Source organism: Mesocricetus auratus, unplaced genomic scaffold, assembly GCF_017639785.1.
Source record: "Mesocricetus auratus isolate SY011 unplaced genomic scaffold, BCM_Maur_2.0 Super-Scaffold_100676, whole genome shotgun sequence".
Lineage (NCBI taxonomy): Eukaryota > Metazoa > Chordata > Mammalia > Rodentia > Cricetidae > Mesocricetus > Mesocricetus auratus.
Window position 1 is genome coordinate 87,906,761 of NW_024429266.1, and position 13,669 is coordinate 87,920,429.

Here is a 13,669-nt window from a genome sequence, read left to right on the forward strand (position 1 = left end):
GAGCGGGACTCCTGTTGTTAAACACAAACAGCAGATGATAATGGTGGAAGATGAGTTTGTCATGTAACAATTTACCTTATTGAAAAAGCTTTATATAAAACCCAATACAGTAGGTACCAGCAGAAATCACATATTTTAAATCCTTCCAAAATTGCAGTGTGCTATGCTTGTAGTTCTCCCTACCCCCCAGACTAGAAGCAGATTTTATATCATTTATAAAATTATATACACAATTTAAAGGTAGCATGGACAGGCCACTTTCTCAACGGCAGTTTGCACAGGAGCAGTAAAGTGGCCATGTATTCAAACACTAACTATACAAAGCAAGGTGACAAATGGAAGCCTAATTAAATAATGTTACTCAGATGTAAATTTGCATTGGGCTTGGATGCAGGGAAATAAGAACTGGTGGTTTTGCTTGGGCTCATGCATAGGATAAAAAAAAAAAAACCTCAAGTTTAATTACCTTTTTTTCCCCCTTCTGGTGCTATTTTAACTGGTCAGAATAAACAGTTACCAGTCAGTAGACCTGACCAGGGACTAAGCCTGATTTCAGTGAACTGCAGGAGAAAATTTCTCTAGCCAGCATCATACATGGGAAACTTGGAAAATAAATACATAAAATGGTAAAGCATATTTGCATTAAAATATTACACGACCCAAGGCTGGTAAGAACTGCAAATTATTGAAGTAGCGTAATAGAGCATGAGTTTTTTTTTTTTTTTTTTTTTTTTTTAGACAGGCCTTCGGGGGTAATAACCAGGGTTGAGGCTCACGACAGTGCCAAATAAGCTTTAGACAGCATAATAGTCTGCAAAGAAAGCCACAGAGCACTAATGTGAAGGAAGAGCTGTCCACCACATGCAGCAAAAATCACCAAAGGTCATTTTATGGTAGCAATTGTGACATAAAATTGGTGGTCATGCTACATGTCTAATACTCAGCACAGCTTTATAAATGATGGGCCCCTAGCGATGGCTGTCATTAAGGGCTTTCATCATAATAAACTTTAAACTGTTGGCTTTATGAATCGCCAGCTAGCTTCAGCTGTTCGTCGGATGGAGCTTGCAGTGCCTTAAGTGTGACAAGACCTATTAGGAATTGCAACCATGTTTCAAGCGTACTTGGCTTCCCCACTCCTGGGGTGATTGCTGCCTATTAAACGGCGTCTGGGAAGATTTTCCTCCGGCAATCTCTCTGATCAAGAGCTTTTTTGGGCTTTGACCTGCATTTCCTTCAAGACTTTTTCTGAGGAGTTTTATAAGAGCAAAACTCCAGAGGATTTATAGCCACTTCTGATTAATACCTTTCCCGTTTTTCTAGCAACTCTCCCACTGCTGCATAGAGAAAAGCCTTCATTGTTCCTGAAGCGTTTATTTGTGACCTTTTCTCTGCTTCCTGATTCCCCTCTAACGTGTTCTCTCTGTGAAATCCTCGGGGTGGAACCTAGACAGTTGGTGAAGTTGTTACAGCTGGAGCGACAGAGAAGGAAAAGAGGAAGGCTTTTATATTTTTAAAGGATTACATGCAGAGCGACCTGGCCCCGCCCATTTAAATGCCTGTTGTGACGTCACCCGCAGCCCCTGGTACCAACCGCATCTTTAATGAGCCTTCGGTGTAAATTGAGCGGACACATAAAGATTTCATGATTCAAATTACACTTTCATTAACCTTTAGCACGGGAAGTCTTTTAGTTTCCACACAGTGACTTACCGGCTGTCCTGCTACTACTACGAATAATAAATGTCTGGAGACCCACTCCTTAAAAACCGAGGTATTTAATGTACGAAGGCTAAATGCCTAATTCAGGCTCACTTAGCAAGAACTTGAGATCTCCTCGCCTGTCTCCGACTTGGAGGCCCCGCCACCACTCCGTTCTGTTTTCTTCTGCTTGCTCAGATTTTCTAACGATGGCAAAAAATAAAATAAAATAAGCTTTCAGTGAGTTCCCTGTGTTAATATTCTCATTTGTCTTCCGTTTTAGTTAAGAAATGTCCTAAATGAGAGTGAAGGGAATGTCTCAGGTGTGCCCATTATACAATTAAATTAGCAAACCTCAGAGGGATTGGATTAAAAGTCAGCAGGACGCATCTGGGGACCAGGGGCCCAGAAGGACAGAGGCTCTAGCCTGCCTTGGTAGCCTCCCTCCCAAACTAGGCTTTCCAGATGAAGTTTGTGGGGTACACTCTCCCCATCCCTCTTGGGAGTAGGTTTGCACCATTGTCAGAGTGAAATCATCAGTGACTGTCGAGCCCTGAACAAACAGGCGGAGGAGCGGTGGCTTTCGGGGTACAAAGGTATGCCCGACGCACCCCGCGAGCGAGCAGGGTGGACCCGAGTCCGGACCGCGCAGGTGCAGGCGGTGGCGGGCGGACGCAGAAGGCCGGGAACAAAGGCACCTCGGGGGCCTGCGCAGAGGTCACCTGCTGCCTCCGGGGCAGATTAAGGGGGCCTAGAGAGGGCATTGGGAGGAAATGGTGCCGTGCTTCTTTGGAAAATCAATTCGTCCCACCCTTAATAGGGCATTTTGCTCCCCCTCTTCGGGAGTCGCTGGGCAGATGCGTTTCCGGGTCTTGGGATGGGGATCCCGAGCCAGGAGGCGCCGCCTTGTCCTGCCCGCGCACCCTAAAACCCCTTCTGCTCTTTGCCTCGTCCCACTTCCCTTTTCTCTTTGCTCCGGGTTCTCCCGCCTCTCGGCTCAAGGCCTCTTCCGTAATGAGGCTGGAAGTGGAACTTTCCCTCACTCCCTTACTTGATTTCTTTCTTTCTCTCCCCCCGCCCCCCAGTGACCTGACTGCACTTTGCCCCCGCTCCCGGCCTGCCAATCTCTTCTGGGTAGGGCCCCTTTCCATTCTTGAGGCTCCCCCTCCTCGCCAGCCCCGGGAGGCCCAGCCTCCTCCCCAACCAGATCTCCAGCTACACAGCCACCCCCCGCGGAGCAAGGAAGAGGCCTCCACCGAGTGAATGGCTGGTAAGGAGGTTTTTAATTTGTCTGGAGCCACAAGGAAAAGGCCTCCGGGCAGCGTCCCCCGAAGCCCTCAGCGGGCTTGGCAACGCCTCTGTGTAGGGCTCAGAGCCCCTCTGCCTTCCCGGTGGGCGCCTTCACCTCGCCAATCTAGCCCAGGTTTACGGTGACAACTGGACTGAGGGAGACAGAAAATGTTGGAGTGCTGTGTGCAAAGTCACCTCTGCCTTCCAGAACAAGGACTCTGCTTCGCCAAAGCCTCTGTTTTGCTGCTCCAAACCTCCCGACATGAGAAATTTAGAGGCTTGACCTGACGGTTCTGTCAGACAGGGTTAGAAAAGGCTGTTCAGGCCACCGCTGTCCTGATTCGCAACCTGCTCGCGGTGGCGCTCTCCTTGAGCTCCGGGGAATGTCACCAGGCCATCCACCACTGAGGACCGCGGAAGACAGTGCATTTAAAAGCTTTGCCCACCTGCCCTGTAGCCCCACCTCCAGGTACATTATCCTTCACGGCTTTATTTTTAGGAGCAGAGGCTGCGGCCCTGACTGACCCTGCTTTGACCCATCTCTCCTCTCCATCTCTGCAGCAGCAGCCCCTGATGCAGAGGGAGGGAAATGAAGCAGCCCGCACCTACTGGCTTTCTGCAGGTCTTGCTTCTCAGTCCAGCCAATTTTCCCTTCAGACCAGGACTCAGAGGGACCGGGTCACCGTTTTCAGAGTCTCCAGCTTGCAACTTGCTGGACCTCATCTCACAGCCAGGTGCTGGCTGCTCTGGCCTACTTAGCCTCCCCATTTTTCAGCTTATTACCGAAGGATAGTTGCAGTATTCTCCACAGGACACGGAAGTGTGGCACTGAAGGGAATCTGTCCAGCCCTGAACTTGTAGACTGTCAGGGAAATGGCAGCAATAATGTCTAGCTCATCCTACCAAGGAAACGATGTTCATTATGTCCCTTGATTCTGAATCTTGCTTGTTTGGGCCAACCAGGCACTAGTAATGGTTAGAAAAATCAGGGGCTTGAAAATCACTTGTGCATTGGTCTGCCATCTCTTCAAGCTTCTGGAACCCAGCTACTGTTATAGGGGTATCTACTGGAGAAGTCTATGCCGATAGACTATCTTTGTTAGCCGGCAGGTGACTACCCTAGGTGGTTGGGATCTCAGTGTAGACCTTTTTCAGGGTGAGCTTCTAAGCCCCTCCAAAAAAACATGTCCTGGGTTGACCATACTTCAGTCAGCCAGCAATGGAACTACAGAAGCCAAAAACCATGATAAGGACATTTAGAGACTTTCCCAGAACTATGGAATTTGATGGATTGGGTCTTGGGTTTCATTTTGGCAGGTGGTGCTATCCTATATGCTGTTTTATGACCTGAATGGTACTTCCATCATGGTGTCAGTTGTGCTAAGGTCTGGGGACCTGTTACACCACAATGTGAGAATGCTTACAGTGTCTTGTCACTCCCTGGAGATTTGTGGCCCAGTTAACACACTATTCATCAACAAGCCATGATGTGCATGAGCAAACAGGCCCTAGCTGCTGCCTAGCTGCATGAGTAAGCTAAGGGAGCAAGCAGAGCAACTGCATCAACCAAACCTGCCTCCTCAGAACACCCCGAACTCAAAGCGGAGTTTTTAAGCAGCTAGTCTTTGAAGGGGTAGTTTGTTACACAGCAAGAGATAACTAATACAATCAGTCAATTCTAGTCTCTCTAGCCGGGCGTTGGTGGCGCACGCCTTTAATCCCAGCACTCGGGAGGCAGAGGCAGGCGGATCTCTGTGAGTTCGAGGCCAGCCTGGTCTACAAGGTGAGTTCCAGGACAGCCTCCAAAGCCACAGAGAAACCCTGTCTCGAAAAACCAAAAAAAAAAAAAATTGCTCTGAAGCTGATGGTGGAAAGAGACTCAAGAAAAGATGGATAGAAGAGGGAAAAAAAAGGAAGAGAATCAGAAGAGCTCTGTGCTGGCCCAGTAGCAAACGGTTCTAGGCAAGCTTCCTGAGGCATCTATTTTCTCTTCCGGAACACAAGGGCCATGAACTAAATGCTTTGAAGTCTTATTTCATGCTAACTTCTGAAGTGTTCAAGAAAAAAAAAAAAGCCCTACAGTTATTGCTAGAGATTTGGGGCTCCTCGGGGAATTAGTCTCTGGTTCCATCCAGATGCTGTCAGGCATTGGCTTGCCCCAAGAGAAGAACAAATTAGCACTGCTCTGGGTGTCCTCTCCCCCAAGCTGAAGGCTGGGGAGCATTCTCAGACCCCACTGAGGAAGAAACGGGAGGGTGGTACCTGGGCTTGTCTTTACCCACTTTCTCCACTGTTTGCTGGGCACTGTGGCACAGATCCAAGGTCTGAAGATGACCCAGTGACTCTGTTACCTACGGGGCCTAGTAACAAAGGCAAAATGACTCTCTACAAGTAACTTGAAACAAATGTGCCCGTGCATTATAAAATAAGTATGTTATGCATTGCAATGAAGCCTACGAAGAACAGGGAAGGCCCACTTGGTAGGGGTGACTAGAGAGGGCCCAGCCTCAAGCAGAATGGTCATTGAAAACCTCCCTGATGGGGGCTTGCCATTGCGAGAAAGAGCCAGTCATGCAAGGGATACTAGTGGAGAACCGAGGGCAAGGAGATTGAACCCAGGGCGTTGAGCCAAGTGTACTCACTCAGCTACACCTCCAGTCCCAGATGCCCGCTCCTCAAAGGTCACTCTGAATGCTGATAGAGAACATATTAGAAGTGGAGAGTCCAAAACCAGTCATGGTGGCTCACGCCTTTAATCCCAGCACTCTAGAGGCAGAGGCAGACTGATCTCTGTGAGTTCAAGGCCAGCCTGGGCTACAGAATGAGTTAGTTCCAGGACAGCCAGAGCTGCTATACAGAAAAACCCTGTCTCAAAAAACCAAAAACAAGAAGGAAGGAGGAATCCACTGAAAAGACTCCCTTCATATAGGAGTTCTGATGAGAGCAAATAGCAGTCCTGTGGGTGACATCAGAACGAGGGGAGCAAATTGGCCCCACGTGGGCATTTAGTCAGGACCTCATAGGATTCTTGTGACTTCCTTGTAAAATTTCAGGTGAAAACGTTCCCTGCCATGGGAACTCAAGTCCTTTAGCCTCCTCCCACCTTTCCTTCAAGGCCCGAGCTGCCCTTCCCAACCATAATTGTAAGGTCTGGACTGTGCAGAGGGAGAGGAGGACAAGCCAGGGCAGTAGATGTTCCGTCGCTTGCACGTCCGGCTGTACCATGGGCAGGATGGTGGTGTAGAGAAATGGGGTCTTCACGTCCTGAAGCCTTGAGTCCTCTTATGCTCTCAGGTGGCTGGGGCAGGCTAGGACTGGGTGGAGCCCACGTCTCTCTTCCTGAAAGCTCCTAGATTCTCTCCCACATCAGCGATACACAGGAGCATCCATTCTGAGGGCACTCAGGAAAAGAAGCCAAGGGATCCCAGGACACTAACCATATGGCCCTTCACCCAAGGGCATTTGTTTGAAGAAGCTCTCTTGGGAGAGGGCATCCTCTTATGGTCTAGGTAAGCAAGACCTTACAATAGGCTGCCATTGGCTTTGTAAGTGAGACAGGGCAGACAGGAGGGGGACAATGGGACCCTAGATGAAGTGAACGTGAACCTAAGAAGTACGGAAAGGAGCAGACATGGGAGGAGCCATGTGTCAAAAAGCCATTCGTCCATCTCAGTGTTCCCTGGAGTCAGGTGACCCTCCTCATTCAATAGGGTGCATGTAGCTACCCAAGGGTCTAGGAATGGGACAGTTGTGGGTCCCTCCCACACCATGCTTACAGTGTAGTAGAGCAGGCAGAGCATGACCTCAAACATGATCCCCAGGAAAACCTCCTGGGGGGTCTCAAGGACTTTCACAGAAGAGGAGGAGGGGAGATTGTAAGAGCCAGAAGCAGGGCAGGGGGACAGGAGGGAAACAGTGTCTTCTAAGACAGGACCACTGCACCCAAATTATGGCAGCTGAAGTTGCCTGCACAAGACCTGTACAAGATCAAGCCAATGGAAATTCTAACATGGAGGGAGATGGGAGGGGCTTGTGGTTCCACACCCCTAAGCTATTGGTAGTTGATGGCTTTTGAGGGAGGTAAAGTCGGTTGTTGTTGTTGTTGTTGTTTTTAAGGGTCCCTGTTAGGTTGACCATGCTTCAGGAGTATATGAGCAGAATCAAAATGTTTTTTGTTTGTTTTAAGTTGGCGATTACATGATAGAGAGATTACATTATTGGGAAGAGGAAGAATTGTATCTTGGGAGTTACAGCACAGGGACAAGAGACATTCCAGGGTCACAAAACTGAGGAGCCAAGGCACAGGGACAGGTTCACAGAGTGACTCGGCAGAAGAGATGGTTTAAGTGAGGGACAGATGTATGCATTCAGTCAATCCACAGACATGACTCAGGGAGGTCAGGGGACATGACAGATGCAGCCAGGATCACTACAAGCTCCTACAGTAGTAGGAGAGGAATCACTGATTCATCGACAAATACAAACAGTGTGTTTGGTGGGTTTAGTGTGGGCAATCAATACTTAGGGAAGTGACTTGAGGTACAAGGAAACCCTGTTTAGGGAGGTAGCCTTTTAGTGGAAACCTCCGTCATAAGGAAGAGCCAACCTGGCAAAACAAAGAGAAGAAAATCTCAGACAGTGGCTCTGAAGGGACCAGCCCCCTGCTTTAGCAGCCATGACGTGCTGCAGAAAAGACATCTAGTCCTCTGACTCAGCACATGTCTGACCTTGCTGGGCCTGCTTTAATCACTAGGAGGTCAGACACCCTCCTCATGGCAAGGAACCAATCAGAAGTTAGCTGGCTGGACTCTGGATGTGCTTTATGGCTCTGGGCATGCTTTACGGTAAAAGTGGCGTATCAGTGATGTACAGAGCATAGCAAACAGCCCTGGGAGGGCCTATAGGCCATAGCAACCAGCTGACCAATCAACACAGGGCAGGTCATCCAAGCCCGAAAGTGCATCAATCCTGTGGCTGTTGTGGACCCCTAGACACTCCCCTTGCTCTACCCAATATATTTCCCACCTTGCAGCCCCTTGGGGTCCTCCTCATACCAGCTGCCATGATGAACCTACAAAGGGCTGGAGTTAATGGGGTTAGCTCATTAAACAATAGAAGACCCTTTGCTTTCCGCATCGGAGTGGGTCTCTTGGTGATTTGGGGGGTTCATAATTTGGGCACAACAGCCCTAGCAAGTACAAGGTTCCTGAGGCAGGCACATGGGAGCCCTACAGGCAAAGAGCCATGGGTGACAGGAGCATGGTGTGAGGAAGGGGTTTTCAGAACCTTGCAGGCCATGGTGAAGGAGTTGGATTTTGCTTTGAACAGAAGTCCCTGGGAGGATCTCAGGAGAAATAATACAGTCTGATGTATGTGCAAAAACTGGGGGAAATAGGCAGGCAGAGAGAAACGGGGAGGCCTTGGGAGAGGCTCCTAGAGTGGTTCTGGTGGGTGACCGATGACGGGAAGTCACAACTGATGGAGACTGGGAGCGTGAGAAATAAGCGTTCACTGGGCGCTTCCTCAGGAGTTTGGTCCCCCGTGTGCCTGTGCTTCTGGCTCACACAGGTACACATGGAAGTCAAGTCCCCTGAGTGCCAGAGGCTGGCCCTTCCCCTGGATTCCTCAACTCCAAAGTGCTTCTCCTATGAGGACAGGGCCCTTCCCAAGCCACTGAGGCATCCGAATACCTGGCTTGTGGGAGACACTGACTGTATCCGCTATAGGTTATTGCCAGGACATCCAGATGGGCGCGCTCCACACTCTTCCCTAAGCTGCACTCAAAAACTGATGGAAAACATCACGTGCCTCCCCCCAGCAGCCTCCAAAACTGTCTTTAGAGATCCCATTGGCTAAAAGGGGCTGATTCCAAGGACCCCACGCTGCAAGTGAACATGGGAAGGGCCGAGAAGGAAGGCAGATACACACTGTAGCACACTGTTATGTTCCCACATGTCACCTCCTGCGTAGCCTGTAGCCCAGTGACATTGTGGTCCCCAAGTCGCTTGGGAGTTCAGAGAAGTGAGTGCTCTGCCCACAGGACTGCCTGGCCACCTCTGCACTTGTACCAATTCAACCGAGGACATTGTAAGGACTCAGGCATTATGCTGGCCTGACCCTGTCACCTGGCAGAATGCACTCAGGCAGTGCCCTGGTCAGCCCAGGGTTTCATGGTTGCATAGTCCGCACGCAGGTGCAAAGGACCCTTTAAAAGACAGACTCCCGGCCACTGATGCTCTCTTTCCCGCGGTTCCCCTGGAGCAGACAGGACTTTTCCTGCCTCCTCTTCTGTCTCTCTGTCTCTCTGTCTCTTTACCTCTTTTCTCTTTCTTCCCCCCTTTCCCTTTCTAATAAACTTCTCACTAAGCTCCGTCTGCCTGGCGTGTTTGTCCCCCACCTTGGTCACCCCCACCTGCCATGGAATCTGCCGAGGTTCCTCACACTTTATCATAACAGACACCATGTGCCACAATCAAACCTGACTACTCTGTCTGTAATCCTTTGGAGGGTTTCCTGAGAAAGACGGTGTCTGACTGAATCTAAGCAAAGCAATCCCGGGCTCTGCTGATAGGCTGGAAAGCTCACTGAAGCAAGCAGACAGCTGAACACTGTCTGAGTGAGAGACAGTCTACTCTGCCAGGTATGGGCCTACCTCCCAGTACAGCTTGATCTAACCATACATAGACTGGGGGGCAGCTGCCTTCTCAAGCATAGTGTCAGACCTATGTTCCCTGCCCCACACGCAGTGCACGGGTAACACACATACACACACACACAGAGGCACACAGACACACACACATACACACACACTCATACACCCCTCTTGCTCAGGAGAGACCTTTGGTTGTACTTTCCTTCTGTTCTCCCAGCACTCCAAGTAGTCAGTGGTTGGTGGTCCAGCTGGCTTGCACCTAAAATCAGCTTTTTGTTGTTCTTGTTGTTTTTGAGACAGGGTTTCTCTGTGTAGCCCCGGCTGTCCTGGAACTTGCTCGGTAGACCAGGCTGGCCGCAAACTCAGAGATCCGCCTGCCTCTGCCTCCCCAGTGCTGAGATTAAAGGTGTGTGTCACCACCACCTGGCTTAAAATAAACTGTAAAACAAAACAAACAAACAAACAAACAAAAAAAACCAGGGTCTCCTGCAGCACAGGCTAGCTTCAAACTCACTATGCAGATGAGGAGGGTCTGAATTTCTGATCCTCCTGCCTCCACCAGTACCGTTCTGGGATTATAAACATGCACTGGCCCACCTGGTGTTTGGTGGTGTTCATGATCAAACCAGGGCTAGATCCCAACCCCTAGAGGGAGTATCAATGTTGTCTTTGTCTTGAGGCCTGATGGCTAACCCTGGAGGGGTCCAGGAGCTAGGCTACCAATGTTCCAGTCCTGTTGAGCACCCTGTATGGGGTCCTCTGTGTCTTGCTCAATTGGGCAGAGCCTAGGCTGGAGGGTTCGCCAGGGCAGCAAGGCCAAAGGGCGCTTCTTTTTCACGTTTCCTTCCCTCCCTTCTCTGGGTAGACAGGAACCAAATGTTTGACAGAGAAACGAGGCGTACCGATGTGAGTCACTTTCTTCCAGAATGATTAAGTGGCTGCCGTTCAGCTCTGCTGCATGCAGAGACTGGGGAAAAGAAAGACATGCTAAGTGTCAAGGACTTGAACACAGCCCTAAGTGTGTCTCGTCAGCCTTGGGGGCACAGAGCAAAGATGGGGCTCCACTGTGAACCAAAGGTGTCTTAGCTAAGGGCTGTGAGGAGAGACTAGGAAGCCCTGATCCAGGAGAGTGGCACAGCTTCTGCAGAAGTGGCTCCCCCACACATCCCCGTCTCACAGCCTGTCGCCTGGCTGCCTGGTTGCCAAGTAGACAAGGACGGTACAGAAAATTCTGTTCCCTTCCAGGGTAGCTGATGTCACTGCAGCGCTTCTTTTTTTCTTGAGGCATCTTCAAGACATTTCTTTCTTTTAGAGCTCTCTAAGGAACATCTCCAAGGAGGGAGCTGTGTGTGTGTGTGTGTGTGTGTGTGTGTGTGTGTTGGGTGACAGCGCGACTCCCAGAGGACTGCCCCATGCAGTCCTGGGTCAGCAGCAGGTGGGACGACCTTGTGCTAGAGGCAGCGTTGCCTGGCAAAGGCTGGAAGAGACTTTTGTCAGTTGCGTATCTGGTCGGCATTCACTTCGTGGAGGTTTAACAAATTAGACCTCCAACACTCTGTAAACACTGGCTGCTAAAGACCGGCATCTTCGCACCTGTGAAGTTGCTGACCTGACATTCACAACCCGGGGGGTGGGGATGGAGAGGTTGGGGGCGGCTCTGGGGTGTTCTGTGAGAGGACCTGAAGGCCAGAGAAGGTGTTTACACAGTTCCTTCTCTCCTAAATTAAATATTCAAATTGGGTTTGTTCTGGGGTATTGTTAAGACCTGAGCTGTAATTTAATGGAAATGGCATTGTCCCCCAGAATAAAGGTTTCATTAGCCCAGCTCCCAAACTTTCCCCATTATCCTCTGGGGGAAACAATCTGGTGACAACCTGCCTGTCATAATCCCCCCTGCTTCAGATTTATGGTGACAAAAGACTCTTAATACCGAAAATGTTCGGCGGGAGGAGAAACACTTCCCAAACAAGAACTCTCTTTCTCCCCGGCCAGGTAACAAAGGAGCCAAGAGGAATTTGGTGAGGCCTCCTGGCCACCTGCTGGTTAAGCCCGGGGTCGGTGGATTAACTGCGGCTCTGACTGGGTGTTGAGAAAGGCAGGTTACATGGCAGAGCAAACAAAATCTAGACTGTGCTTTACACATGGTAATCCCAAATTTAATAAGAGCCTCAGCCGCTAGGAAGCCCCAAGCCCGAAGTTGTTGAGGTGTGGGCCTCTATTGTCTCAGCAAGCAGTGTCACCATTGGTTGTCTGGTTAGCCTGGGTGCCCAGCCCCAGGGTGAGGGAGTGTCTGTAGCCTAGGCTAAGAAAATCATAACTGGTCCCTTGGGTGAATCTTGTTTCTATCCTTCCAGGCTTTCAAGGACCCTGTCTAGAGACAAGTCACACATCTGCTTGCTCCGAAGTCCCTGCAGAAGGTGTGGGTGGTCGGAGGCCACATGGGTTTCACACCCTACAGGTTGCATCTGTGACCACCAGGCTTCCAACCCGTGGAGTTGGAGTTGTAGGCAAGAGCTGTGGGAAGGTTTAATATGGGCCGGGCGGAGGCCAATGCAAAGGCTGAGGTGGGGCATCATGCAGGCTGCACGCTGGGTCACTTCCCAAGCTGTACACAGCTCCCATGGCCATCTTGATGCCGTCCATTCGTTCAACGGGTGTTTACTGAGCACCTGTTGTATGTCAGGGCTTGGGCTCAAGTGCTTAGGGCTTCAAAGGGAGCAGAGACAGACCTGACCCTGCTTCTCAGGGATCACAGTCTGAGGTAAGATCTGTGAAAGGAGGAATTGTTCCATGAGCCCATGCCATAGAGGATAAAAGACAAGGATTTTCTGTCCGTGATGCCAGAAGGCAGATTGGAAGGGCACTGAGGACCGAGCCCCTCGGATGTGGTAGTGGGAAGAGATGAAGGGTATGGGTGTCACAGCGTACCTCAGGGAAAGGGTAAGATGGAATGTTCAAGGAAGCAGCCACCTTTATTCCGTCCCAAGGGACTACAGACCCGAAGAGGAGAAAGTGGAGATGGCTAAACCTTGGTTTAGCCTCTTATGAGACAGCGCGATACTGGAAATCTGAATAGCAAACTCCTGCCTGAGGTTTAGATCTCCTGGCTCAATGGCATCAAGGCATTGAAAGATAAAGCAGCCACAGCCAAAAATAATCATAAATATGTGAAAAATATGAATTGTAGAATTCAAAAAGTACCCATAGTGGTAAAGGGAGGGCACCAGCTAAGGTGGGTCAGCGAGTTTCTAGAATGTGCCAGACGAAGAGGTGCTTAGAGGAGAGAGCTGAAGAAAGAACGCAGGAGGCTCTGAAAGGAAGGGAGGCCAGCTAGCCCAGGAAACCTCAAGGGTTCAAGGAAGTCCACGCAGGGACCCTGTAAGTACCATGACACAGCAAGCCCACCCCATCAGCAACGGGACCTGACAAAGAGGTCATCGTTGTGGAAGACTGCAAAGAGCATAAAAGAACTGCCAATGTGTGAAGGAAAGAAAAAACAATCAGGCTTAGGCATGTAACTCAGTGCTAGAATGCTTGCCTGGCGTGTGTAAGACCCTGCTCTTAACCCCCAGCAACTCAAAAGATAATAAGGAAAATAAACAGGCAAGAATAGCCTGCTTCTTTGGGGGCCAGAATTTAGGGGATGGATTGCTTTTAAATCTCTTGAAGATTCTCAGGGTTGGGAAGATACCTGGGATGGTTAATTTTGATTGTCACCTCTGCAAAGGCATTCTGGGAAGGACTGACTGAGGGGAGAAGGCCCTTTGCCACAGTGGGCAACACCCTTTACAAAATGGCACGGGCACCAGGAGGTCTGAGGGAAAAAGCAGCGTTGCTTGCATGCTTCGCTTTGCTTCTAGTGTTGAGTACATCTGTCCATTGTAACATCTTCTGCTGACATTTGACACCAGTGTCTTCAGCCTTATAACAAACACTGAAGACCAGTGACTCTCCAGGGACACTTCATGCCTTCAGTGCTCCACTGGGACTGTGGAGTCAACCAGCTCTGTGAGTGACTGGGCACTT

At 50.0% G+C, this 13,669-nt stretch overlaps 1 long non-coding RNA gene across 1 annotated transcript; it reads left to right on the forward strand.

The window, feature by feature from the left end:
* Positions 1-2,187: 2,187 nt before the first annotated feature.
* On the forward strand, positions 2,188-4,427 carry LOC121136887. The gene is made up of 2 exons (XR_005874063.1): positions 2,188-3,460; positions 3,553-4,427. It is a non-coding gene; the product is annotated as an uncharacterized LOC121136887 (long non-coding RNA).
* The last annotated feature ends 9,242 nt before the right edge of the window (positions 4,428-13,669 follow it).